Source organism: Podarcis erhardii (genome assembly GCF_964252035.2).
Source record: "Podarcis erhardii genome assembly, chromosome: 12".
In the NCBI taxonomy this organism is placed as follows: domain Eukaryota; kingdom Metazoa; phylum Chordata; class Lepidosauria; order Squamata; family Lacertidae; genus Podarcis; species Podarcis erhardii.
The window spans coordinates 41,564,694-41,590,416 of NC_138513.1; the positions used below are offsets into that span (position 1 = coordinate 41,564,694).

Sequence of the window (25,723 nt, forward strand, 5' to 3'; positions counted from 1 at the left end):
AAGTCAGTGTAGCAGCTAAGCCATGGTTTAGCTTAGCATGTCACCCAAACCTTGGATTGTGGTTAAGGTATCTGCTTCCACGATCTACAGCCAAGGTTTCTCCCATGGTTATAGATTGTGGAGCAAAGACCTTAAATCAAGATCCCATGTTTGGATGACACACTAAGCCAAACTATGGTTTAGCTACCTTTCTGCACTCAGCTAAAAAGACTGGGGAGGAACAAAGCACTTGCAAACCTTTTGCTGAAAGCCAGCACTCTCACAGTTGTGGTAAACCATACTGCGACTTATCAAGGCATGTGAACCGGACCACTATTATATCTCCCTCCCTGAGCACAACACAGCCAAAGGGAGCTGATAAGCTGCCTGTGTGGACAAAAAAACCTCAAAAAACCCCAACTTGAATATTTGTGGAACAAAAAAAGTGGCCATTTTTTATTGCAAAGAGGAAGAAGAAACACTTGAGTTTGTTGAAGGCACCCATGCTGGAATCTGCCAGTTGGTTAGCTTGGCTCTAGTTCAGCAGCATCCACAGTGTTCAGCTGCTGCCTCGATTGCCTCTGTTCTTCCACTGAGCGCTTAACCTCTCTGCTTCTGCAGCAGATGGTCTGAAATCTCTGTAGGGAATGTGTGTGATATTTACGGCCAGATTAGCTAGAATATAAGAACAGCCCAATCCATATGAGATAATCGATGGGTACCAGCAGATGTCGTAGCACCACAGTAATTAGAAATGGAAAACTACTGATGCAACTTTAGTTATTGTGGGGAGAGGCAAATTAGAAAACCCGAAGCTTAAGGGCATTCTGTTTATTTACCAGAGACTTGACAACTGTATGTCATACAATTGATGGGCCCTCCCTATACAAGAGTTCGCTGGTGACTAATTTTATCTGTGGCTGTAGATCTGTTTGGTTGTCATGTCAGATAGTTTTAAGGGGGAGCAGGAAACACTCAGGGCCTGGGGCTCATGTGTCTTTGTGCCTTTGTGTCTTTGACATGGAAACTCTGTCCTTACACACCAGAAGCACAACTGTTCATAAGAAGAACCCTGGAGGAGCAGGTCAGTAGTCCACCCAGACCAACATCCTATTCTCAGAGTGACCAGACAGATACCTATGGGAAGCCAGCCACCAGAGAGTGTGAGTGCAACTGGGCAGAGTGCCTCCAGTTGTGAAGGTAGAACAAAGCCATAGCCTTTGTGGAAAATGGAGAGGAGAGAGCTCACTGCACATAGTTCGGCGCTCTCTCCCGCAACCAGTTTGGAGCTGCAGAGGAAGATACTGTTTTTTCACTGGTGCAGAAGCGATTAAGGTCTTAGGTCCCCATACGATGGAGCCTGCACTTAAAGCAAACTTTGGCAAAGACCTACTTGCAGCGAGCCTGCCAAACTGACAGCCAATCGAAATATGTCATGGAAATACCATCCAGCAACCCATGACATTGGTAGCACTAGGAAGCGGGTAGCGCTGTGGTCTAAACCACTGAGCCTCTTGGGCTTGCTGATCAGAAGATTGGTGGTTTGAATCTGCATGGCGGAGTGAGCTCCCGTTGCTCTGACCTAGCTCCTGCCAACCTAGCAGTTCAAAAGCACGCCAGTGCAAGTAGATAAATAGGTACCACTGCAGCGGGAAGGTAAACGGCGTTTCTGTGAGCTCTGGCTTCCATCCCGGTGTTCCACTGCGCCAGAAGCGGTTTAGTCCTGCTGGCCCCATGACCCGCAAAGCTGCCTGTGGACAAACACAAGCTCCCTCGGCCTGAAAAGTGAGGTGAGCGCCGCAACCCCATATCTGCCTTTGACTGGACTTAACCATCCAGGGGTCCTTTGCCTTTACCTTTTACCTGTCTGGGCTGTTCCACTAGCCTTTCCAAAGAGTTATCATACAGTAGAGGTCAGAATGAACCAAACTCCACTGTTACTGAGCTAAATGGCAGCATGACTTCTAATTAGGCAGTAGCATTAACAGATCATTTTTGGCCCAGAACAATTTGATTTTGGGTGCGAGAAATGCTCTGGTTTTTTTCCTTAGTGATTTGGAAATTTCTCTGGATGTTCACCTAGCAGTCAAAAGATCCCTACCACTCCACTCTGTTTCTCTTGAAACATCTGGTCCTTGGGGATCTCAATTCAATTCAAAAAAGGCTGAGTAACACACTACTTGGGCCACGGCAGTACCAGGAGGCACCCCAAAGAAAAAAGGCAATTTTGAATGCCATTTCCTGCCATTTGTAAGCAGACTATTCATATTAACTTGGCATTCCCCAGCAAAATACTTTTTTGGATTGCACAGTTCCTTTCAAGGCTGTTTCACTGATTTTCTATCCCCATCTGTTTGAATATAGAGCTGCCAAATGGTAATAGGTCAAGAGGCCATTCATTCTTCCCTGCCTCTGACTGTTTTGCCTTCCACCCACCAGCCCACCACTAAAAAAAAATACAATTAATTCCTCAGTGTTTTCAAACAAGCCCAGCAGAGGTGCATTGTGAACCAGTGCCTGCAAAGTGAATTTATCGTGTGGGTGATTTAAGCAGTGGTGGGCAAGCTGTCACTCTCAGCCTAATTTCATGGGTGGAGTTGTGGGCCTTGGAAGAAGATAAGGAAGGGGGAAATGGGAGGGGGAAAGCCAAAATGGATGGAGCAGTGGAAGGGAGAAAGTGGGAGCCCTCTCCAAGTAGCCAGTTCAGACCTCTGCAGTAGTGACTGGTCCTTCCTTTGGGAAAGAGGGAGGAAGGGAAGGAGGGAAGGAGGGAAGGGGAAGACAGCAAGCAGAGATGGATGAATCTGTCCATTTTGGTTCCTCCCAACCTGTCATGCTTCCAATTTTAAATCCAGTCCTCCACAGTTCTGCAGCAATTTCCCCCCTTTTTTGTAAAAACAAATGAACAAACCATGCACAAAATCCTTATGGAAATCCATCTGCATTGTTGTGCCAATTTCCCTAATAAACACATTTTTATCCGGAAAATATCTAGTATTTAGTGCCTAGTCACAATTAAGCAGGGGTGGGGTGGGGAAATAAGATAAAGGCTTTTTTCAAAGGTGTATCAGTTGTTGCTGAAGTAACGCAGCACTAGGAAGCATAAACATATGTTAAAGTGGAATGAAGGAAGAGACACCAGGTGATCTTTCTTGCTTTCTTTCTAATTTGGGAAAGGCTCAACATTTTGAGTGGTGAAAACTTAGAAGGAACGCTGCTTTAAAAATGTCAATACAATTACGCTGGATACCATGGAAGAGTAAAGTGACAAGCTAGACAGGGGGTGTCAAATGCTGCCCCTATAAGCAAAAGGAAGAAAATAGGAGTTGGGTGGTTGTTGTTTTTTCATTTAAGGTTGGAATGCTAGACAGTAAGGAAATATTAGTGAATGGCTATAAAAAGGTAAAGGGGTAAAGGGACCCCTGACCATTAGGTCCAGTCATGACTGACTCTGGGGTTGCGGCGCTCATCTTGCTTTATTGGCCAAGGGAGCCGGCGTACAGCTTCCGGGTCATGTGCCCAGCATGACTAAGCAGCTTCTGGCGAACCAGAGCAGCGCATGGAAACGGTGTTTACCTTCCCGCTGGAGCGGTACCTATTTATCTACTTGCACTTTGACATGCTTTCAAACTGCTAGGTTGGCAGGAGCAGGGACCGAGCAACGGGAGCACACCCCGTTGTGGGGATTTGAACCGCCGATCTTCTGATCGGCAAGTCCTAGGCTCTGTGGTTTAACCCACAGTGCCACTTGCGTCCCATGTGAATGGCTATAATTATAGTCAATTTTTTAAACTGATAAATTTAGTTGTTAACCTACTATTGTGCCTTTTTAATTCTACTAAAGGTTACTGGATCACTAGGAAAATTCAGGTGCAGATGGTACAATTTGTTTTGAAAGGAATCTTTATGCTAAATATTGGAAGATAGATTCTAAACCAGGCAACATAAAAGTAGGTGGCAAGTGGTAGGAACAAGCTAAGAAACACTGAGTAGATGTGAAGAAAACACATGGCATATAAAGAAATAGGATAACTTTTAGTTGGCTCATATTCAGAGTAAACCAACTGAAATAAATGGACTTAAGGAATTCACATTAATTTAGATGCTCTTCTCTGACTTGATTGGCTATCACCCTTTTTAAGCAAACGGAATCCAGTAGTCCAATTTGCACAGATATTTAAATATTTTAGATGTTTAAGATCTTTAGGGTACTTTAATAATACTTCTTATTCTTATTTTATTTATATGCAATCCATCTGTCTGGGTTGCCCCAGCCACTCTGGGGTGGAATCTACACACATTTAAAAAACCATTCTGTAAAAGCATTTTAAAAAATACATTGAATTTTCCACAAGGCTCACCACTGCCATCTAGTGTCACGTATATTGCACTTAAAACACACTTAAACTGTTTTATTGGTAGCTATATAGCTGAGTCCTGGGTGACTCTAAACAAAATATTAAAAGCACAATGAAACATGTACAAAAACTGTTGAAGATACTTAGGATGTTTAAACAAGAAGTTTTAATAAGATAGGTTTATATGCAGTCCTTTTTTTCTTAAAAAAAGTTTAGGGGTACTCTCATTTTGACTCAAGAAAATCACCATTTTATAGTTCAAATTTGGAAAAATAAATACAGTAAATGGACAAAAGTACAAAGATTCACAAAATGTTTAGGGGTATGAGTACCCCTGCGTACCCCAGAAAAAATGTATGTTTATATGTTTATATGTATGGCTATTTTTGTAAATTGATTAGCTCCCTCCTTTTCTGGTTAAAATAATGAACAGCTCCCCTGCCCGCCCCCCAAAGAGAGAGAAATAACATTGATAGGCTAGAGACTGTCGCCATATACAGCAAAGGACCTTTTCATAAGGATTATTGATCATCATAGACAGCAGAAAGCAGGGGTGGCGCATCCTATTTTGCTGCCTGAGGCGAAACAGGAAAGTGGTGTCCTGCCACCACTGCCCTGCAGCCGAAGACTCCCTTACTTGGGTTGTGCAGCAGCACCCATGAAGCAATGAGGATAGGTTCCGTCAAGATCTCATGGCACATATGAGCTCTCACGAGATTTGGGGGACAGCTATGCAGAGATGAAATCTGTGGTCTGTAATGATCCAAAATATTTAAACATGCACTGTACACAGTGTCAGATTTACGTATAAGCTAAACAAGTTATAGCTTAGGGCCCCACTCTCTTGGGGACCTCCCAAAAAATTAAAGGGGAAAAAACTGGATGTACATTTCCAAAATATAAGATAAAAAACTAATAAAATAAAATAAAACCTACATACAGCAACAGTGTTTTGTTTTGTTTTCTGTAGGCTCCTATGATGTAAGTAAAATACTTATTTTGTTATGTGCAAATGGCTTTAGATACCTATTAGGTCCATAAATTACCACATAGCATATATTCAACACAAAAAACAGCAACAATTTGTTGTTGACAAAGGACAGCTGGACATATAAAGGGCCCCATTACCTTCAGTAGCTTAGGGCCTCATCAAACCTAAATCCGGCCCTGACTGTATACCAAAAGCTGTTATGGGCTAATGACACACACATACACACACAAATATATATAGTGGTACCTCGGGTTACAGATGCTTCAAGTTACAGACTCCACTAACCCAGAAATAGTACCTCGGATTAAGAACTTTGCTTCAGGATAAGAACAGAAATCATGCTCCGGCGGCGCGGCGGCAGCAGGAGGCCCCATTAGCTAAAATGGTGCTTCAGGTTAAGAACAGTTTCAGGTTAAGAACGGACCTCCAGAACGAATTAAGTTCTTAACCCGAGGTACCACTGTATATATAAAAAGGGAAAGGACCCCTGACAGTTAAGTCCAATCGCGAACGACTCTGGGGTTGCAGCACCCATCTCGCTTTACTGGCCTAGGGAGCCGACATTTGTCCGCAGACAGTTTTTCCGAGTCATGTGGCCAGCATGACTAAGCCGCTTCTGGCGAACCAGAGCAGTGCACGGAAACGCCGTCTACCTTCCCACCAGAGCGGTACCCATTTATCTACTTGCACTTTGACATGCTTTCGAACTGCTAGGTTGGCAGGAGCTGGGACCAAGCAATGGGAGCTCACCCCACCGTGGGGATTCGAACCACCGACCTTCCAATCGGCAAGCCCTAGGCTCAGTGGTTTAGACCACAGCGCCACCCGCGTCCCTTAACACACACACATATATCCAGGCTTCAACATACAGAGGTGGGAGCAAGTTATTGAAAGATTAATATCATCCCGCTCTTTAGTGACTCTTGCAGATGTTGCCGTAAAACAGGGCTGGCCCTGCCATCTTGTGGCTGAAGCAAGCTCTGGCATTCATAAGGCAGTAGGAGCCGACTGTTTCTACTTACTCCCGAGAAACAGGAATGAAAAAAGCAATTTGCTGTTATACATGGCAGAACCTTAAGCCACAGATGAATGAAACAAAAGAACTGCAGAGTTTGGAGAAAATGAAGGATAAAGTGCGAGACTGGTTACACTACGCTCAGATTAAAGAAGTTTTTAAAAATGACAAAAAGTTAGGGTTCCAGGTGGAGAAATCGAAATTGGAAACGGAACTGTTAGAACCTAAGTCTAAGGTACTTTCAAGAATGTATAACTTGCTGTTAAAATGGAACACACAAGATGAAATGGTTAAATCGGTTATGATAAAGTGGGCACAGGATATTGGGTATAATATCATGTTTGAGGACTGGGAAAGGTTGTGGACCACTTGGTTGAACTTCACTGCATGTAATGCTTTGAAGGAAAATGTAATGAAAATGATATATAGATGGTACATGACCCCAGTTAAACTTGCCAAAATATACCATTTGTCTGATAACAAATGCTGGAAATGTAAAGGAAATGAAGGAACATTCTTTCACCTCTGGTGGACGTGCCCTAGAGTGAAGGCTTTCTGGGAAATGATATATAATGAGTTGAAAAAGGTATTTAAGTATACCTTCCCTAAGAAACCAGAGGCCTTCCTCCTGGGTATTGTCGGCCAGAGGGTGATAAAGAAGGATAGAACTTTTTTCCTGTATGCAACAACGGCAGCAAGGATACTCATCGCTAAGTATTGGAAAACTCAAGATCTACCCACACTGGAAGAATGGCAGATGCAACTGATAGACTATATGGAACTGGCTGAGATGACCGGCAGAATCCGAGACCTGGGAGAGGAGAAGGTTGAAGAAGATTGGAAGAAATTCCAGATTTACTTACAAAAATACTGTAATTTGGTTGAATGTTAAGAAGGATGCTAGATCATAAATAACTGAGCACCACTAAATTAGATGGAATTAGGATGATAAGTGAGATTGAGGAAAATATAAATCTTTTGGAGAATTATTAGATTATATTTAAATGAGCGGGACATAAGAATGCAAACAAGATGATAAATTGCTGGTAAAAATTTACAATGATGTAAGTGGGAGCGGGAGACGTGAGGGAGTCCAAAGAAGCTATGAAACTATGTTATGATACATGTTATATTGTTTATTATTTTTACATTTGTATTTAAAAATCTTAATAAATATTTATTAAAAAAAAGAAACAAAAGAACTTCTCAGATCATAAATATATGATAAGCTTTGTATTCAAATGCACCAGCTGACGAAATAACAAAGGATCGCCTTTTGGAATGTCGTCGCAGTCCGGGAAATGGAGTGCGAAGCATTGCAGTAAAATAGGCAATAGTCCCAAGTTTGTGCTTGGAGAAGCTAAAACAGGAGGAGGAAAGACAGGGGCTAGGGTAAGAATTTATGTAAATGGTTACATTTATTGATGTCTTTATTACACTTACACCCCCAACTTTCCACCATGTAGGTCAAAGCAATCAAAATGCCCACCCTCCATTTTATCCTTACAACAGCCCTGTGAGATCAATCAGGCCAAGAGATAGTGAGTTTCATGGTTGCGTGGCGATTTCAGCCTAAGTCTCCTCAATCCTAGCCCAACACTGTAACCTCTACATGCCTCTGGCTCATGGCTCAGTTTTTGGATGAGGGCTGACTTGGGCCCGTTCACATAGAGTGGAAGCCCCCAGGCCCCTGAGATCACCTTAGAAGCCAGCATTAGCACAACCGGATGTCTTCATCTGCCCCAGCTGCAGTGAAACATGTCTCTCCCCTTTCAGTCCCTGCAGCTACAGAAGGCTCTGTAATTCTCTGCAAAGCGCATTCCTCCCGTTGTCTTCCAAGACAGAAGGATGCCAACCAAATCCCAATGTGTTCAGTTGGGCTTCTGTTCTGGCAAGGGTTTTTTTGTTTGTTTTAAGCAGGAACTCAGGGGAACTAAGTTCCCTTACCTTTTTAAAAGTAGTTGTTATGATGATGATGATGATGATGATGATGATGATGATGATGATGATGTCTGGGGAGGACTGGAATGGTTATACACCCAATTCCTAAGCCAAAAATTCACCTATATCTGTAATCAATAAAGTTGTGGCCATTTCTAATCCAGATTGTTGTCTGCTTGAGTTTATTAATCACATCTTACATTTAGCCCCCCCCCTCTCTCTCTCTCTCTCTCTCTCTCTCTCTGGGTGTGTGTGTGTGTGTCACTGCAACTGGACCCACAATACACAAACTAACTAACTTCATGGTGAGTTTCCCCTTTTTTCCAGAAAAAAAACCTGTGTTCTAGTATGGTTTTGGATTACAGTCTTAAGGATCTGCCTAACTACCCACTATCAAAGTCAATGTCCTTAGCTTTTTCTTGGTGGGGTGGAAGAAGCCCAGCTTAAGGATCACTTTCAGTGCAGTTAAAAACATATGGATGCTGTCTGGGGAATCTGCAAACCTCTTCAACCTCCTTTAGTGGCACTTAAGAACTGAGCTGCATGCACAAAATACTTTCTGATAAAGAAGGCTTTTACTCAAAGTAAGTAGCCTTGCACAAAGCACTTCCTCAAATATATTCAGCACACGAAGGCCAAAAACATAGATAAACAGAGTACCATACCCTGAAAGAAAGCGCTACAGAAAAATGCCAGTTGCCATTTAAATTTCAAATCCGCTTAGGAAACAGTGGCCTCTACTGGAAAAACAATGTAAGTAGTACTAGCCTGGGATCTGCAAAACCTCTGGAGAAGGCGTGTCAACATCTCATCCATCAAACATCAGGAGGCAAAGCAGAGAGACACAACTGGTGGAAGTTATTGTTATTATTATTAAATGTATTTAATAAAAGAGGGAGCCCAGAGGGAAGCGGTCAGGGACCCCTGAGAAGGAGGACAGCTGCCCTTCACCCAGCTGGTGACCAGATCTTCTCACCAGGAGGAGGAGGGAAGGTGGTGGGCAGACACTCCCAGAATGCCTTGCAGCCCTGCCAGACCTTGGAGGCTGAGGCTGCCCCCCCCCATCATGGGAGATACCCCATGCTGCAGCAACACCAGCAACTCACCAGAAGCCATTGTCCTCCTTCGACTCTTGCTCCTGAGGGTCATCAGAGGGGCGATGGAATCAGCTTGGATCAGTGGCCTAAAAATGAGGGACAGAGACATCCATCAGTGGGGGGGGGGGGAGACTAACCCTTCACCACCCCAAGCCCAGGGGGGACCTCTTATGGAATATGCATGCTTTTAACCACTTTATTTCATTCTAACTTTGTAGATTAAGTTTTAAATGTTGTTCCTATAAGCCAGTTGAAGACTTAAGTTGTATGCTTTGCCAAATAGAAGACATCAGCCCTGATGATATGGAAGAGTTCGAGGCTCAATGACAGCAGAGCAACCAGGACAGGACCAGGACATCCACATGTGTTTGTGTTGTGTGTGCGCGCGCACAGTGTAGGGCATAGCTGTCAACTTACAGATTTGAAAATAAGGGGCCAGCAGCCTCGAAAATAAGGGATCAGCAGCCAAAATAAGGGATTTTAGACAACCAGCTCCTTTCCTTTCCCCATAACAGTCAATCAAAGGAGCCTCCAAAACAAATCCAAAAGGCCCCTCCCCAAGAGATCGCCGCCTGCCATTGTACTCAATCAGCTCCTTTCCTTTCCCCCCACCATGTGCCCCCGCTCCAGACAGACCTTTTCCCCGGCAAGGGTGAGTGGGCCGTCGACGACGTATCCATCTGATTCCGAGCACAGGTATGTTCAACTTCTGAGCCCCTCTGAGCCAGAAAGGCAGAAAGCCTAGCCAGCAGCCAAATGAAGCCTCAAGCGGTGGTTCCCACAGCGCAGCAACCCAGCAAAGGGGATGCAGCAAGGAAAACCACCGTCACCTCTGCGCTGGGAAGCACTGAGCAAAGGCGAGTCCCCAGGCAACGCGGCCGATTTGATCGGCACAAGGCATGCAAGCTCCACCCCCCAGTCGTTCTTAGACTCCTTATTGGGTGAGCAATGCAGCCAAGCAACACAGTTGGAGCCTCTTCCTTTGAAACCTGGGAGGAGCTGCTTCCTTTGAAACCTGGGAAATTTACGGGACATCATCAATAAGGGACCGCAGCATGAAACGGTGCTCGGATAAGGGAGTTTCCCGCCAAATAAGGGACAGTTGACAGCTATGACAGTGTAGGGGTGCTACTTGCTGAAGGTACAACTGAAATATGAAGGGGAGAGGGGAACAATGGGGCCTAAAAGGGAGACCCCTGCCTTCTTTCAGAAGCATTTCAACTGCAGCCGCCGACCCTTCAGCTTCAGGAACACTATGAGATCTTTCAGAAGCAGGGTGTTCAGGCCTAACACAGAGACAGACAGACAGACAGACAGACAGACAGACAGAGTGAGGGATTGTTGCTCACCCACTCCACTTATCCTGAGGAGAACATCTAGGTGCCAGGCTGCAGAACCAGGCCAAAAGCCCAGCAAGTCAGAGACAAAGGAGGCTGGACCAAATCAGGCCCTTGAGCCCATCTAGCTCTGCCTGGCCAAAATGGTTCTCCAGGGTCCCAGGCAGGGAGTCTTCCCCTGAGCCCTATCTGGAGATGCCGTTGAAGCTGGGACCTTCTGCATGCCTAGCAGGTGTTCTGCCCTGGAGCTACAAAGGCCCTTCTTCCAGCCAAACACGGTCTCTCTGGGAAAGTTGTGATCTGCAGCTTGTTGTATGAGAGCTCTAGCTACCCATGAAAGTTGGACGCTTCGACACCTAAGGTTCTACTTTGTTTTAGGGATTGTGTTCTAAAACTGCTTGGTTCTCTTAATCTTTTCGAAAGCTGCCTGGCGACCTTGGCTTGGTCTAGCTCAGCCCTGTCTCCTCTCGCTAGACCACCAAATTCACCCCAGATGTACAATTTCACCAATTTCGCCGTCAGTCTTAAGGAACTAGAAAAAGGCATGGAAGAAGTGTTGGCTCCCACTGACTGTCGACTGAGGCCAGACATCAGACACATGGAGAATGGAGAAATTGATCTGGCTAGCTAAGAGAAAGAGAGACTAGAAGAGAAGCAGAGAGCTGCTCATAAGGAATGTCAGAAGATGAAGCCGAATGGAGAACAAGATGGTTTTATCAGGGCACCAATCCATACCTTGGGACTCCTGACTGGTTATACTCAGGAGGGTACGTTGATAGAAACTTCTTTGACTGTCCAGATATATACAGTGGTACCTCTGGTTACATACGCTTCAGGTTACAGATGCTTCAGGTTGCAGACTCCGCTAACCCAGAAATAGTGCTTCAGGTTAAGAACTTTGCTTCAGGATGAGAACAGAAATCATGCTCCAGTGGCGCGGCAGCAGCAGGAGGCCCCATTAGCTAAAGTGGTGCTTCAGGTTAAGAACAGTTTCAGGTTAAGTACGGACCTCCGGAACGAATTAAGTACTTAATGAATGAATTTATTAATACGGTCACAGACCAGCATCAACACACACAATATCACAGATCATAAAAAATATCAGAAATACAAGGGACAATATGAATATAACAAGGCTTTAAATATAAAAATTAAAATTAATTGTTAGCGTGTCCCCTGTAATTAACATTTAGGGGTTTGATCATTATGGGCTACCACTTGCTTGCTGCGATTAATTGCAGACGCACAGAATTTAGCTACATTTAATGTAGTCTTGGGATTCTTGTCCTCTAGCAGTAGTTTTAAACTATGGTATTCCGATTCTTTCCTGGACTTTTGCAAAACAGGTGCAATAAAAGTCAAACGTATATCCTCATAAAGACGACGACGTAATAGTACATGTGAAGCAGTTTCAACTTCCAACGAGCCACAAGGACAGACCCGTGCTGTGTATGGTTTACCCTCAAATCTGCCCTGTACTTAACCCAAGGTCCCACTGTTCTGAAATCTTGAATGCAGTTGCTCCTTTGCCCAGGTCTGGCAGACTTTACTCCAGTGACTCTGGCACCGCCATGACCAGAAACCGTCCTTTTACTAAAACTAAATTTTACTGAAAATGATCAGTCATCAGAGAAGGAATTGTCACAATTTTGATTACCAAACTGTCTCCTCTCGCTGGCAGCAGTGGCTCTCCGGGGCTTTTAGACGCCAGAGTCTTTCTGTCACAAAGCCACAACACCTCCCCTTTTTGATTCCTATCTTAATAGAAAGGGGGCGGGTCTAAGCGGCAAAGGCAACTGCAGAGGAAGAGCGCATGCCCCTCCACTCTGAGAGGCCTGTGCCGTGTGTGTGTGTGTGTGTGTGTGTGTGTGTGTGTGTGTGTGTGTCTTGGCAGAAGAGGTCATTTCTTTCGCGAGCCCACAGTCTTCTTCTTGCTGATGCACAGATGCAGAGGCCCCTCCTGGATACGTTGGTGCTCCCTCAGGTCAAGGTTCTGCACAGCAGGGGCAGAAAAAGGCAGCATTTCAGGGAGGGGAAGAGCAGGATGAGGCCAGGTGTTATGTACAGTGGTGCCTCGCAAGACGAAATTAATTCGTTCCGCAAGTCTCTTCGTCTTGCGAGTTTTTCGTCTTGCGATGCACAGTTTTCCATAGGAATGCATTGAAAATCAATTAATGCGTTCCTATGGAAACCGCCTTCCCCCGACCTCTTCTGGCGGGTGGCATTTTAAAATCGCCCGGGACAGCGGAGGACTTCTCCGCTGTCCGGGCAATTTAAAAGCCCCTGGGAAGGCAAGCAGGGGGGACAAAGACTTTTGCCCCCCGCCTGCCTTCAGAAGAGGTCCAGGACAGGCTTCGCGGACCTCTCCGCAAGCAGCGGGAGCGCTCCTTGCGGAGAGTTGCCAGCGCGCCCAGGCTTCGCGGCCCCGCCGCCCGGCTTCGGGACATCGTTCCGATGCCAGGCGGCGGGGGGAGGCTTTCTCGCCCCGCCGCCCGGCATCGGGACGATGCCCCGAAGCCGGGCGGCGGGGGGAGGCGTTCCTGCCCCGCCGCCCGGCATCGGGACGATGCCCCGAAGCCGGGCGGCGGGGGGAGGCGTTCCCGCCCCGCCGCTCGGCTTCGGGGCATCGTTCCGATGCCGGGCGGCGGGGGGAGACTTTCCCGCCCCGCCGCTCGGCTTCGGGACATAGTTCCGATGCCGGGCGGCGGGGGGAGGCGTTCCCACCTCGCCGCCCGGCATCGGGGCATCCTTCCGAAGCCCGGCGGCGGGAGGAGGTGTCCCCGCCCCGCCGCCAGGCTTCGGAGGAGGTCCAAGGACAGCAGGGAAGACGAGCTGCGCTTCCCCACTGTCCCGGAGATTTCCCTATGGGCTGTCGTCTTGCGAAGCAAGCCCATAGGGAAATTCGTCTTGCGAAGCGCCTCCAAAACGGAAAACCCTTTCGTCTAGCGGGTTTTCCGTCTTGCGAGGCGTTCGTCTTGCGGGGCACCACTGTACTGAGTTGAATAGGATCCAAATTGCAGCAGTCTGATTGGTCCTAGAACAATAAGCTTCAGAATGCAGCAGTCTGATTGGTCCACAGGAGCCACCCAATCCAACTCCAGGTGGAAGTGAAGTCGCAACTTGATTGGCCTACAGGAGAATCCCGGAATTAGCCAGTCATGTGGCACCCATTGTGTAAATAATGTATATAAAGCAGACATTTTGGGGGAACTTCCATTCCTCTTCACCACTATGAGCTGAATAAAGAGCATGAAATCTACACTCGACTCTGAGTATATTTCAGGGATTGGAGGGGAGGGCAAAGGGGAGGCCCTACCTGGAATTGCCTGGCCAGTGAGTGACCGTTCTTCCGCAGTGACCTGGCATCCAGGCGCATTTGGTAGGCAGCGAGCTGCTTCCTTCATGAAACTCCTTAAACTCCTTGCGTGCCAGGCAAAGGCACTGGTGCTCACGGATTGACTCTGAGCAAGAAAGTTGCAGAAAGAGAGAGAGAGAGGCATAGAGGCTGCCTGCAAAGTTGGTTTCATTTTATTAGCTTGAAACCCAACGCAGATCCCAGCACAAACTAAGAACAAGGCTACATTGAAAAGCAAACAGGTCTGAAAGGCAGATGAGCAGCAGCAGCCCAGATGCATGAGGCAAAGGGATCCTTGCTTGCTGATAGGAAAGTGGGCTGCTGAACAACACCCTGTTCCCTGCAGACACAGCCCTATGGGCACTAATGCAAGCAGACAGGGGTTGTATAAACACAGGACATCATCTCTCCCCCCACCATCACCCTCCTTGGGCGCTGGCTTTCCCTAGTAAGGCAGGCTCAATGCAGCTCACAACCTCCCAAAGTTAGGAAGCATATCAGCATGGAATCATGGAGAGATACAGCTCTCCTGGGACACCCTCCCCACCACACAAATATATGGAGAAGGAGGAAGAGTGTGCTGGGTGATATTATTCAGCAGCAGAGGGTAACAGGCCAGGCGCCACATCTTGCAGTCCAGAAACTTGGTCAGCCGGCGCCGGCGGCATTCAGAGCCAGCAGACAACAAAATGGATGAGACTTAACTGTTATGTACTGAGTTGAATAGGATCCAAACTGCAGCAGTCTGATTGGTCCTAGAACAATGCAGCAGTATGATTGGTTGGCAGGAACCACCCAATCATGCTCCAGATATAAGTGAATCCGCAACCTGATTGGCTTACAGTAGAATTCCAGAACTAGCCAATCATGTGCAGCCCATTGTGTAAATAATGTATATAAAGCAGATACTTTGAGGGGACATTCATTCATTCCTTCTCACCACTATGAGCTGAATAAAGAGCATGAAATCACTTTGCGACTCTGAGTATATTTCATTAACTGAGAGTTGAATCAAACAGGAACTGAACTGAACCAAAATGGCTGTGTGACTCTGCTTTTATAGTCACACTCATCTGGTGAGTAACTTACAGCAGGAACAGGAAGTTACACACACACACACACACACACACACACACACACACACGGCTCTGTCCACTCTAGGAAGTAAAGCATGTTGTAACTGACTGCACTGATGTAACACATCCTACAACAACAACCCTGTGAGGTAGGTTAGACTTAGAGGCAGCAACTGGCTGCCACCTCCATCCTCTGTATAATCCCCATTCCTGGGGGGCATTGTGCTTGCACTCCTGCCCCCCTGAAAACAGGCTGCAAGACTGGCTGGGTCCCTTGGGCCTGATCCTGCTGCAGAGCTCTTTGGATGCTGTGCTCCGATTTCTGGCCTTTCTCCTGACCCACCCAGGAAGAAGCGGAGGCCTCGGCCAGCCACAGAATGGGGACCAGTCTGGAGGGGAAGCAGACTTACGGTGGATCTTGAGCAATTCTTGTAGGTTGGGGAAAATGAGGGCCAGCTCCTCCTGTTAAAGGAGTTTCTATTTATACATCCATTGGTAAAACAGGACCACCAGACTATGCAGCGAGTGTAGGTGGGAGGCCTCCATCATAAACAGCTCTGTGCAAAGAGGGCAGAAGAAGATCAGGTTGAGGCCGAATCCCAGCAGGGTCTGGAAAAGAGGCAGCTAAAGTGGGTTCTTTCAAAAAAGACTTGGGCTCTGCCTTACAAGGAGAGATGGATCCTGCTCTCCTCCTGAACTGGAAGCAAAGCCCAGAGTGGCCACTGGTGGGGCGCCAAGGAGCTGCCTTGTCCAGTCAGACCATTGGTCCACCTGACCCAAAGTGACCTCCACGGCAGGTGGCTCTCCAATGCCTCACACAGGGGTCTCTCCTTCCCAGGCCTTCCTGGAGATGCTACTGCACTTGGGGTTCATGCAGGCAAGGCAACTGCTCCACTGCTGAGCTATGGCCACTCGCCAGCCTAGATACCAGGAAGCACCCAATGGCTCTGCTGGTTTTAGGGTGGCATGACTGGTGTGGCCGCACTGGGTGCCATTCTGCAGGGGGTGCCCAAACAACGCTGTGGAACAGAGCACAAGAAGCAGCTGGGGGCGGCGGGGGGGGGGAGTTGCACAGGGCGGTACTGGAATTTAAGAGCCCAAAGTCCGCCACTGGCATTCTGGGTCTTGTTTGGAGAAAAATTCTCTCCTGGCCATTTTCGAGAACTCCAAAGTTCCAGGCTACCCTTGGGAGGGAGAAGGAAAGAGATTATGGCTCTTCTGTGGAAGGGAGAAGCAGGGGTCTCAAGTCTGTGCTATAGGTCTCCAGCCCTTGATCTGGGGGCTCTCTTGGAGTTCAGCATTTTAACAGGGGAAGAAAGAAGACATGTATTTCCCTTGTTACATCACTGATAGAGGAACACTTTCAGTTTGTGTTTTATAATATTTATTAAAGTTTTTTAAACAATAAACAAAAAACATACATAATAACATAGTCTTTTCAAATTTCCACATTTCATTCTCCTCTTTGGACTTCCTCACATCTCTTGTTCCTGCATTCTGAACTCACAAATTTTGCTAGCAAATTATTTGTTTCCATTCATATCATATAATTATCCAGTGTTAAATCTCAAATTTTAGAATTTAAATCAAACTTTTGAGATCTTAATTTGAAATATTGTTTATCCAAAATTTGTCTTTTCTTTCAATTACATTCAAATTTATATTCCTTATTACTAATTTGTTGGAGCCGTGTTATTACAAATCTTACATCTTTCTTAGCATTCATACAATTTACAATGTTTTTGTAGATAATCCTTAAATTTCTTCCAGTCCTCCTCCACCAGTTCCTCTCCCAGGTCTCGGATTCTGCCAGTCATCTCAGCCAGTTCCATATAATCCATCAGTTGCATCTGCCATTCTTCCAGCGTGGGCAAATCTTGAGTTTTCCAGCATTTAGCAATGAGTATCCTTGCTGCTGTTGTGGCATACATAAAAAAAGTTCGATCCTTCTTTTGCACACTCTGGCCGACAATGCCTAAAAGAAAGGCCTCTGGTTTCTTAGGGAAGGTATACTTAAATACCTTTTTCAGCTCATTGTATATCATTTCCCAGAAAGCCTTCACTCTAGGGCAAGTCCACCAGAGGTGAAAGAATGTTCCTTCAGCTTCTTTACACTTCCAACATTTATTGTCAGACAGATGGTATATCTTTGCGAGCTTGACTGGAGTCATGTACCACCTATATATCATTTTCATAATGTTTTCTTTCAAGGCATTACATGCCGTGAACTTCATACCGGTGGTCCATAACTTTTCCCAGTCAGCAAACATAATGTTGTACCCTATGTCCTGTGCCCATTTTATCATAGCTGATTTGACCGTTTCATCCTGTGTGTTCCATTTTAGCAGCAAGTTATACATTCTCGAAAGTGTCTTAGAGCTGGGTTCTAACAATTCTGTTTCTAACTTTGATTTTTCCACCTGGAATCCTAATTTTTTATCTGACTTAAATGCTTCTTTAATCTGAGCATAATGTAGCCAATCTTGCACTTTCCCCTTTAGTTTCTCCATACTCTGCAACCTCCAATTGTCTCCATCTTTTTCTATTATTTCCCAATATTTCGGCCATTTGGCCTCCATATTGAGTCTTTTCGGGGCCTTAGCCTCCATTGGTGATAACCACCTCGGGGTCTTGTTTTCCAATAAGTCCTTGTATTTTGACCAGACATTGAACACTGCTTTTCTGACAACATGATTCTTAAAAGCCTTGTGTATTTTAACCTTGTCATACCACAGATATGCATGCCAACCAAAAGCATTGTTAAATCCTTCCAAATCTAAAACATCAGTGTTTTCAAGAAGCAGCCAATCTTTCAACCAGCAGAAAGCTGCTGATTCATAGTAGAGCTTTAAGTCTGGCAGGGCAAAGCCCCCTCTTTCTTTAGCATCAGTTAGTATCTTAAACTTAATTCTGGGCTTTTTGCCCTGCCAGACAAATTTTGAGATATCTCTTTGCCACCTCCCAAAACACTCCATTTTATCCACAATCTGCAAGGTTTGAAACAAAAACAACATTTTTGGCAATACATTCATCTTAATAGCAGCAATGCGTCCTGACAAGGAAAGAAAGTAAAATATTTGGGGATTAATATGACATCCAAAAACGTGAATTTATTTAAAGACAACTATGACAAATGTTGGACAGAGGTAAAGAAAGATCTAGAAATATGGTTGAACTTGAAGCTTTCCTTGTTAGGCCGAATTGCAGTGATCAAAATGAATGTATTGCCTAGAATGTTATTTTTTGTTTCAGACACTACAAATTGTGGATAAACTAGATTGCTTCAAGAAGTGGCAGGAAGATATATATAAATTTGTCTGGCAGGGCAAAAAGCCCAGAATAAAATTTAAGATACTTACTGATGCAAAAGAAAGAGGGGGGTTTGCCCTGCCGGACTTAAGACTGTACTATGAATCGGCAGCTTTCTGCTGGCTGAAAGACTGGCTACTTCTTGAGAATGCAGACACGTTGGATTTGGAAGGATTTGACAATAGGTTTGGTTGGCATGCATATATATGGTATGACAAGGTTAAAGTTCATAAGGGTTTTAAAAACCATATTGTCAGAAAAGCATTATATAACGTTTGGATTCGATATAAGGATTTGCTGGAAAATAAAACTCCTAGGTGGCTATCACCTATGGAAGCTAAGGAGGTGAAGAAACTTAACATGGAACCTAAATGGCCAAAATATTTTGAAATTTTAGAACAAGAAAGTGGTAAATTTAAACTACAGAGCTATGAGAAAATAAAGTCTAAAGTACGAGATTGGCTCCATTATTACCAAATAATGGAGAATTTTAAACAAGACAGGAAAATTGGTTTCCAGGTGGAGAAATCGAAACTAGAGACAGAATTGTTAGAACCCAATACTAAGAATTTATCAAGAATGTATAACCTATTGCTGAAGTGGAATACAATAGATGAAACTGTTAAGTCAGCTATGATTAAATGGGCACAGGACATAGGTCATGACATTATGCTTGCGGACTGGGAACAGTTATGGACTAAATTTACGGCATGTAATGCCTTAAAAGAAAATATTATGAAAATGATTTACAGGTGGTACATGACCCCAGTCAAGCTCGCGAAGATTTACCATTTGCCCAATAATAAATGTTGGAAATGTAATGAAGCCGAAGGTACCTTCTTTCACCTTTGGTGGACTTGCCCAAGGATTAAGGCCTTTTGGGAAATGATTTATAATGAAATTAAGAAGGTACTTAAATGTACTTTTCACAAGAAACCGGAGGCATTTCTCCTGGGCATGGTTGGCCAATTGGTTTCAAAGGGGGATAAGATTTTCTTTATGTACGCCACTACAGCAGCAAGGATTCTTCTAGCAAAGTATTGGAAGACACAAGAATTACCCACACTGGAAGAATGGCAGACGAAAGTGATTGACTTTATGGGACTGGCAGAAATGACCGGCAGAATCCGCGACCAAGAGAAAGAGACAGTGGAGGAAGATTGGAAAAAGTTTAAACTATATCTTAAGAACTGTTGTAAAATAGAGGAGTGATAAAATGTCAAGGGGAAGGAAGATGCAGAATTGCAGCTAAAACTGTTTGATGATTTAAGGTGAAATTGAGAATGACAATGAGTTTAAATTTAATTGGCAAAAAGGGTTGTTGAAAAACTGTAAAATAAGGATGCAAAAAGGGTGAGGTATGGGGAAGTCCGAGAAACGAGGCGTATGAAAATGAGGTTAAGAAATGATATTTTTTGTGTGTGTTCGTATTTGTTGATGTTTGTGTGTTGTTGTTGTTTAGTGTTAAAAATTGGAAAATTAATAAAAAATTATTTAAAAAAAAAAAAAAGTTTCAGTCTTGACCAAACATCTAGATCCCTTTTAATTTCAGACCAACATTTTTTCATAATTATCTTTAAATAAATTCATGTTCTCCGCTGTTATGTTTACCCCTAGGTATTTTACTTTTTTAACCACATTTAATTCTGTCTCTTTCTGAAACCTTTCTGATTCTGAAGAGGTCATATTTTTTTCCAAAACCTTGGTTTTTTGCTTGTTAAGTTTAAATCCCGCCACCCGACCAAACTCATAAATCAATTGCAGTACCCTTTTGGTGCTGGGCTCTGGCTCCTGTAAGGTCAATACTAGGTCATCTGCAAATGCTTTAAGTTTATATTGTTTCGCTCCGACCTGAATACCCTCCACCAACCGGTCTCCTCTGATCATATTTAAGAGCACTTCCAGGACCGATATAAATAACAAAGGGGAGATAGGACAACCTTGTCGTGTTCCTTTTTCAATATTAAACTCTTCCGTCACCACATTGTTCACTATCAGTTTTGCCTTCTGCTCCGAATAAATTGCCTCTATCCCATTCTCAAACCCCCGCCCCACTCCCATTCCTTCCAAGTTTTTCTTCATAAACTTCCAAGAAATATTATCAAAGGCTTTCTCCGCATCTATAAATATCAAAACTGCTTTTGTGTTGATATTTGTCTGCAAGAGTTCCAAGATATCAATAATGTTTCTTGTGTTTGCAAACAAATGTCTACCTGGGAGAAAGCCTGCTTGGTCCTTATGGATCACTTCATTTAAGACTTTTTTAAATCTGCTTGCTAAAATGTCTGCAAATATTTTGTAATCCACATTCAGGAGGGAGATGGGGCGGTAATTCTTGAGTTGTGTCTTTTCGGTTTCTAGTTTAGGTATCAATGTGATGAAGGCCTCTTTCCACGACTCTGGTACCTTCTTCCCTTCCATAATTTCATTGCAAACCTCCATTAGTGGGTGCATCAAATAGTCTTTCAATGTCTTATAATACTTGGAGGTGAGACCATCTGGTCCTGGAGATTTGCCCAATTGCATGTTCTGAATGGCTTCTTCAATCTCTTGTTGTGTTATTTTGTAATTCAGGATAGTTCTATTTCGCAGAGACAACCTTGGTAGACCATTCTTCTTTAAAAATTGTTCTATCTCCGATTCATCTTGCGGCCCTTGTGTATATAATTGCTTGAAGTATCTCTGGAAGCACTTTCTAATTTCCCCTGGGTTCTGAATATTTCTTCCTTCAATTTCTAAATTTGTTACCGTGTTCAATTTTTGTCTCTTTTTCAGCTGCCATGCTAGCAGCTTTCCACATTTATTTGCTGATTCAAAGGATCTCTGTTTCATTAACTTGATTTTCCATTCCACTTCCTGATTTATCAGTTTGGAATATTGCGCTTGATAAAGTTTAATTTCTCTTAGAATCTCCTTTGATTTCGGTTTAGATCTTAATTTCTTCTCACCTTCTTTAATTTTCTCCAAAATCTTATCTTTTTTCTCATTCTGTGCTTTTTTCCTTATAGTGTTCTGTTGTATCAGAAACCCCCTCATAACCGCCTTGCTTGCATTCCAGACAGTTCTTTTTTCCACCGTAGTGTTCAGGTTAATCTCAAAATAGTCCTTCAAAGCTTTTTGGGCCTTTTTAATAATCTCCTGATCTCTAAACAAGTTGTCATTCATCCTCCATCTGAAGGAGCCGGTTGGAGTTAGTCTCATAAACATCTTTACAGCGCTATGGTCGGAGCAGGTCTTTGGGCAGATTTCCACTTTTTTTATCTTAGGTGCCAGGCCTCTAGTTGTCCAAATTTGGTCGATTCTTGTCCATGTCAGTTGGGCTTCAGAAAAAAAAGTTCCCTCTCTTCCTAGGGGGTTCTTTGTTCTCCAAATATCGATCAAGTCCATGTTGTCAGTAAGTTCAAAGAATGCTTTAGGTAGTCTGCCTTCTTTTGTTACGTTTTGGCTGTGTGACTTATCCATGTTAGTTGATACCACGCCGTTCATATCTCCCATCATAATGATGTTGTCGTAGTTCAGATAGTCCAGTATTGTCTCATGCAGCTTCTTGTAGAATTCCGATTTTCCGTCATTTGGCGCATAAACTCCTAATATCAAAAACTTTTCTCCTTGGTTCTGAATCTCAATTGCCAAGATTCTTCCTTGTTCATCTTTGAATAGAAATTTTGGTGACAGTCTCTCTTTTGCATATATCACCACACCTCTTTTCTTGACTCGGTCTGAAGAAATAAATTCTTGGCCTAATCTTTTATTTATTAGCACTTTTCTATGAAGCCTAGTCACATGTGTTTCTTGTAAACAAATAATGTCCAATTGTTCTTTTTTCAAAATGTGAAATATCCTTCTCCTTTTTTCCGGGATGTTGGCGCCGTTTATGTTCCAACTCAAAAGTTGCAGAGACATCCTGAATAAATCTGTTATTACTCTGGTGGTGGTATCTTTTTGTCCTGGTCTTCAGGCCCCAAAGGTGTAGGTATAGATGCAGAAGATGGTCCAGCCCCTGAGGGTTCTCCAATCCCTTTCTGAAGGTCCTCTCTGTAAATATTCAAGAATTTATCTCTGTCTTCAGCTGTTTTTATTTTCACCTTCTTCCCTCTAAACGTAAACGATAGTCCTTGTGGAAATTCCCACCTAAAAATAATTGAGTTGCTCCTCAGCAACCTTGTTAGTTCAAGGTAGGTGGATCTAAGGTCCAGAAGTTGTCTAGGAATATCCTTGTAAATCTCTGCTCTTTTGTCCAAAATTTCAAGTGACTTTCCGTAGTGTAGTCCTAATATCTTATCTCTTTCCTCCTTGGATCTCAAAGTAATCAAACAGTCTCTGGGCTTGTCCTTCCTTATCAATTTCCCAAGTCTAAAGGCCGTCACAATTTTAAAGTCCTCTTCTTCCTTCAAAGGCCACCACTTAGAAAATTCCTTTGTCAGAAAGTCAGTTAAATTTCCTTGTTCAGGTTCAAGTTCTGGCACGCACCTCAATCTCAGGTTGTTTTCCCGGGCCCGAAGTTCAGTCATAGACAAGTAGGCCTGCTGTTCCCCGACCTGCTTGTGGAGTGGTCTTACCTCCTGCTCCAGTGCCTCAGTTTTCTGGATAGCTTCCTCTGCCAATTTCCGGTTTTCTGCAGTGGATTCAGTTAATTTGCCAATTGCTTGTGCATTTGATGCAACTTGCTCGGTTAATTTGTTGACAGAATCTCTGGTCTGATCAATCTTAGCCGTTTGTTCATCCACTTTTTTATCTAGGCCTTCCAATTTTTCAAGTATTTTGTCTAATACTGAAGCAGATCCCCCTGATGCCATTTCTTCTACCGGCAGCTGTTCAGCTCCCTCTAGTTCCAAAACATTGGGGGCAGATGATCTTCGTGGCTGCGAAACTAAAGTCAAGGTTGCTTGCTTTTTTCCTCTAGCCGCTCTTGTTTGTCTCGCAGTGCCACTCATTCCAATTTTATCTGCGAGTCAAGGTCAAATTGAGTATATTCCCATGGGAATCCACAAGCCCATAAAGTAAACTTTTAGGAGGAAAAGAAACCAAAAGGAAAGTCAAGTGTAGTTGTAAATCCAAAGTCCTCTAGAGGGAGCCCACCTTTAAAATCGGGGATAAATCAAATTTATAAATCTCCTTGTTTAAATCTTTAAAGTTTTCCCCGGTTTTTGCACAGTCCAAACAGCCTTTAGTTTCCCAAAAGACCTTCAGTTTAGTTGTATTTAGCAGAGTTGGTCTCAAAAGTAACAGTGTCTCAGTAAGTGCAAAATGTAACAGTTCAGTATAACAGTTCCACTAGAGCTCAGTTAATAATACCTTCAGCAACAAAATATCAAAGTCTTGCAATCTGACAGCTCTATTGTCCAGGCAGTCCAACTACCAGGGATTCTTTATCAATTTGTAAATCCAACGGAACAGGTATCAAACAGTTTGTATTCCAAAATAAACTTTTAGCAAGTTAAATCCTAAAGCAGCTTAAATGGATGTAGGATGTGAGAATTGCTTGCCTTTTAACGCCTCTTCAAAGGCTCCAAGCTTCAAAGTCTTTGCTTTATATCTTTAAGCAGTGGCAAGAGACGGACTTCCTGGTTTCGTCTCTCGTTTTTAGCCGAATTAACAAAAATTTAGCATCCAAATCTTTCTTTCCTTCTTACTCACGAGTTGTTGATTTCCAGCCGAATGGTTCCAGGAAAAGAGGACAGCGCTCACCGACAGCAGCTTCGCGGCTTCACTCCACAGCAAGAGCGATTGACTCACAGCACCGCACCCCCTTCCACGTTCCGAGACCTCTTACGAGGTCCCTTCTACGTTTCGGGGAGCGCTCCTGGTGCCCGCCGAGTCCCATGGCCACAGGCTTACGCTGCCTGTGGTTTTCCGATGTGGGTCTCCGCTGCGCCGTTGCGGCGACCCGTTTCTGTGGAGCTCCCTCCTCGCAGTTAGAGAAGGGCAGCCATTGCCGGACGCGCCGCCTCCGGAAGTCCTGGAACACTTTCAGTTTGGGGTACGGGAGGTTATTTATGTATGCTACTACTGTGGCCTGTGTTTCGTTAGCCCCAAAATGGAAGACAAGTAAAGTCCCTACTAAAAGTGATGGAATATGTGCAGCTTGCAGACTTAACATATAGAAAAAGAGAACAAGAAGAACACATGTTTAAAAAAGATTGGAAAATGTTTATTGAATATATGGGTGAAAATTGTGTACATATGAAAACGTTGGCAGCATTAAGATAAATTCAACAGTGTAAATCAGTTTTCATGGATGTAACAATGGAATACTGAATGGTTTAGTTTAAGCAAAATATGCAGGGATTTATGGTATGTAAAATGAACCATGGAAAGAGAAGGGAAGTCATTGATGTTTTAAGGTTGTTTAAATGAATATTCTAAAATGTAAAACAGAAAAACTTAATAAAAAATTATACCAAAAAAGGAGGGGGGGGGAAGAAAGGTCAAATAACCAAGGAGCTTCTTTAAAAACTAGGTATGTGGCGGGGGCATGAATCTTCATGGTGTCTCCCCCCTTTCCCATGCTTTTACCTTCTGCGAAACCAGCAGCACATTATGCAACAGGTCTGAAAATATCCAGAACAGAACTGATCTGATCTTCAACCGACTGGGCTTTCAACTGACTCAGGGATCCTTTCGAACAACTCACCTGGCCTCCTAGGAAACAAAACATTCTGCAGGATTCCACAGCTGGTTGTGAGGTCAGAGCCTGGCAAGGACTGGAGCCAATGGGCTCTGGGCTCCAGGAACACTCTGCCACACCCATACCAATGGGCTCTGGGCTCCAGGAATGCTCCGCTCCCTCTGCCACACCCGTCACCTGGACACTTCAGGCAGCTGCCAAGCGTCTGGCCCCGCCCTGCATTTACCCCCAAAGCGGAAGGCTCAGGCAGCTGAAACCCCTGAAACCCCAATCTTCCCAATTTTGCACCCCTCTGGAGAATCGAAGGAAATAAGGCAGGCCATGACTGTGATCCAGTTTCTGGCACCTCTTTAAAACTCACCTGTTTGCCCAGGTGTGGCTGGATAATAGGCCATAATTTGGTCACGGTGTAGTCTAGGTTCCAGGGGGGTGAATGTTCTTTTTTAAAAAATGAGATGAGGGCTTTATTCACCTTCTCTCTCTGGGTGCTCACCCACATTTGCCACCTCTAGGCATCTTTTTAAAAACATGTTTGTGCACCTAGAGGCCTTTCTTGGTGCTTTATTGCATTATTACATGAAAACTCAAATTTTTTTTATCTAAGGAACTTGGTATATGATGCAATTCCTCTCTCCAA

At 44.2% G+C, this 25,723-nt stretch overlaps 1 long non-coding RNA gene across 2 annotated transcripts; it reads right to left on the reverse strand.

Moving 5' to 3' along the window:
• Window positions 1-404: 404 nt before the first annotated feature.
• Window positions 405-25,092, reverse strand: LOC309325766. Of its 2 annotated transcripts, none has more exons than XR_014149977.1 (4): window positions 24,975-25,092; window positions 15,560-15,706; window positions 9,391-9,467; window positions 405-654 (listed from the first exon to the last, which is right to left on the reverse strand). It is a non-coding gene; the product is annotated as an uncharacterized lncRNA (long non-coding RNA). The 2 variants fall into 2 exon arrangements; XR_014149978.1 differs by lacking the exon at window positions 405-654 and adding an exon at window positions 7,605-7,703.
• Window positions 25,093-25,723: the final 631 nt, after the last annotated feature.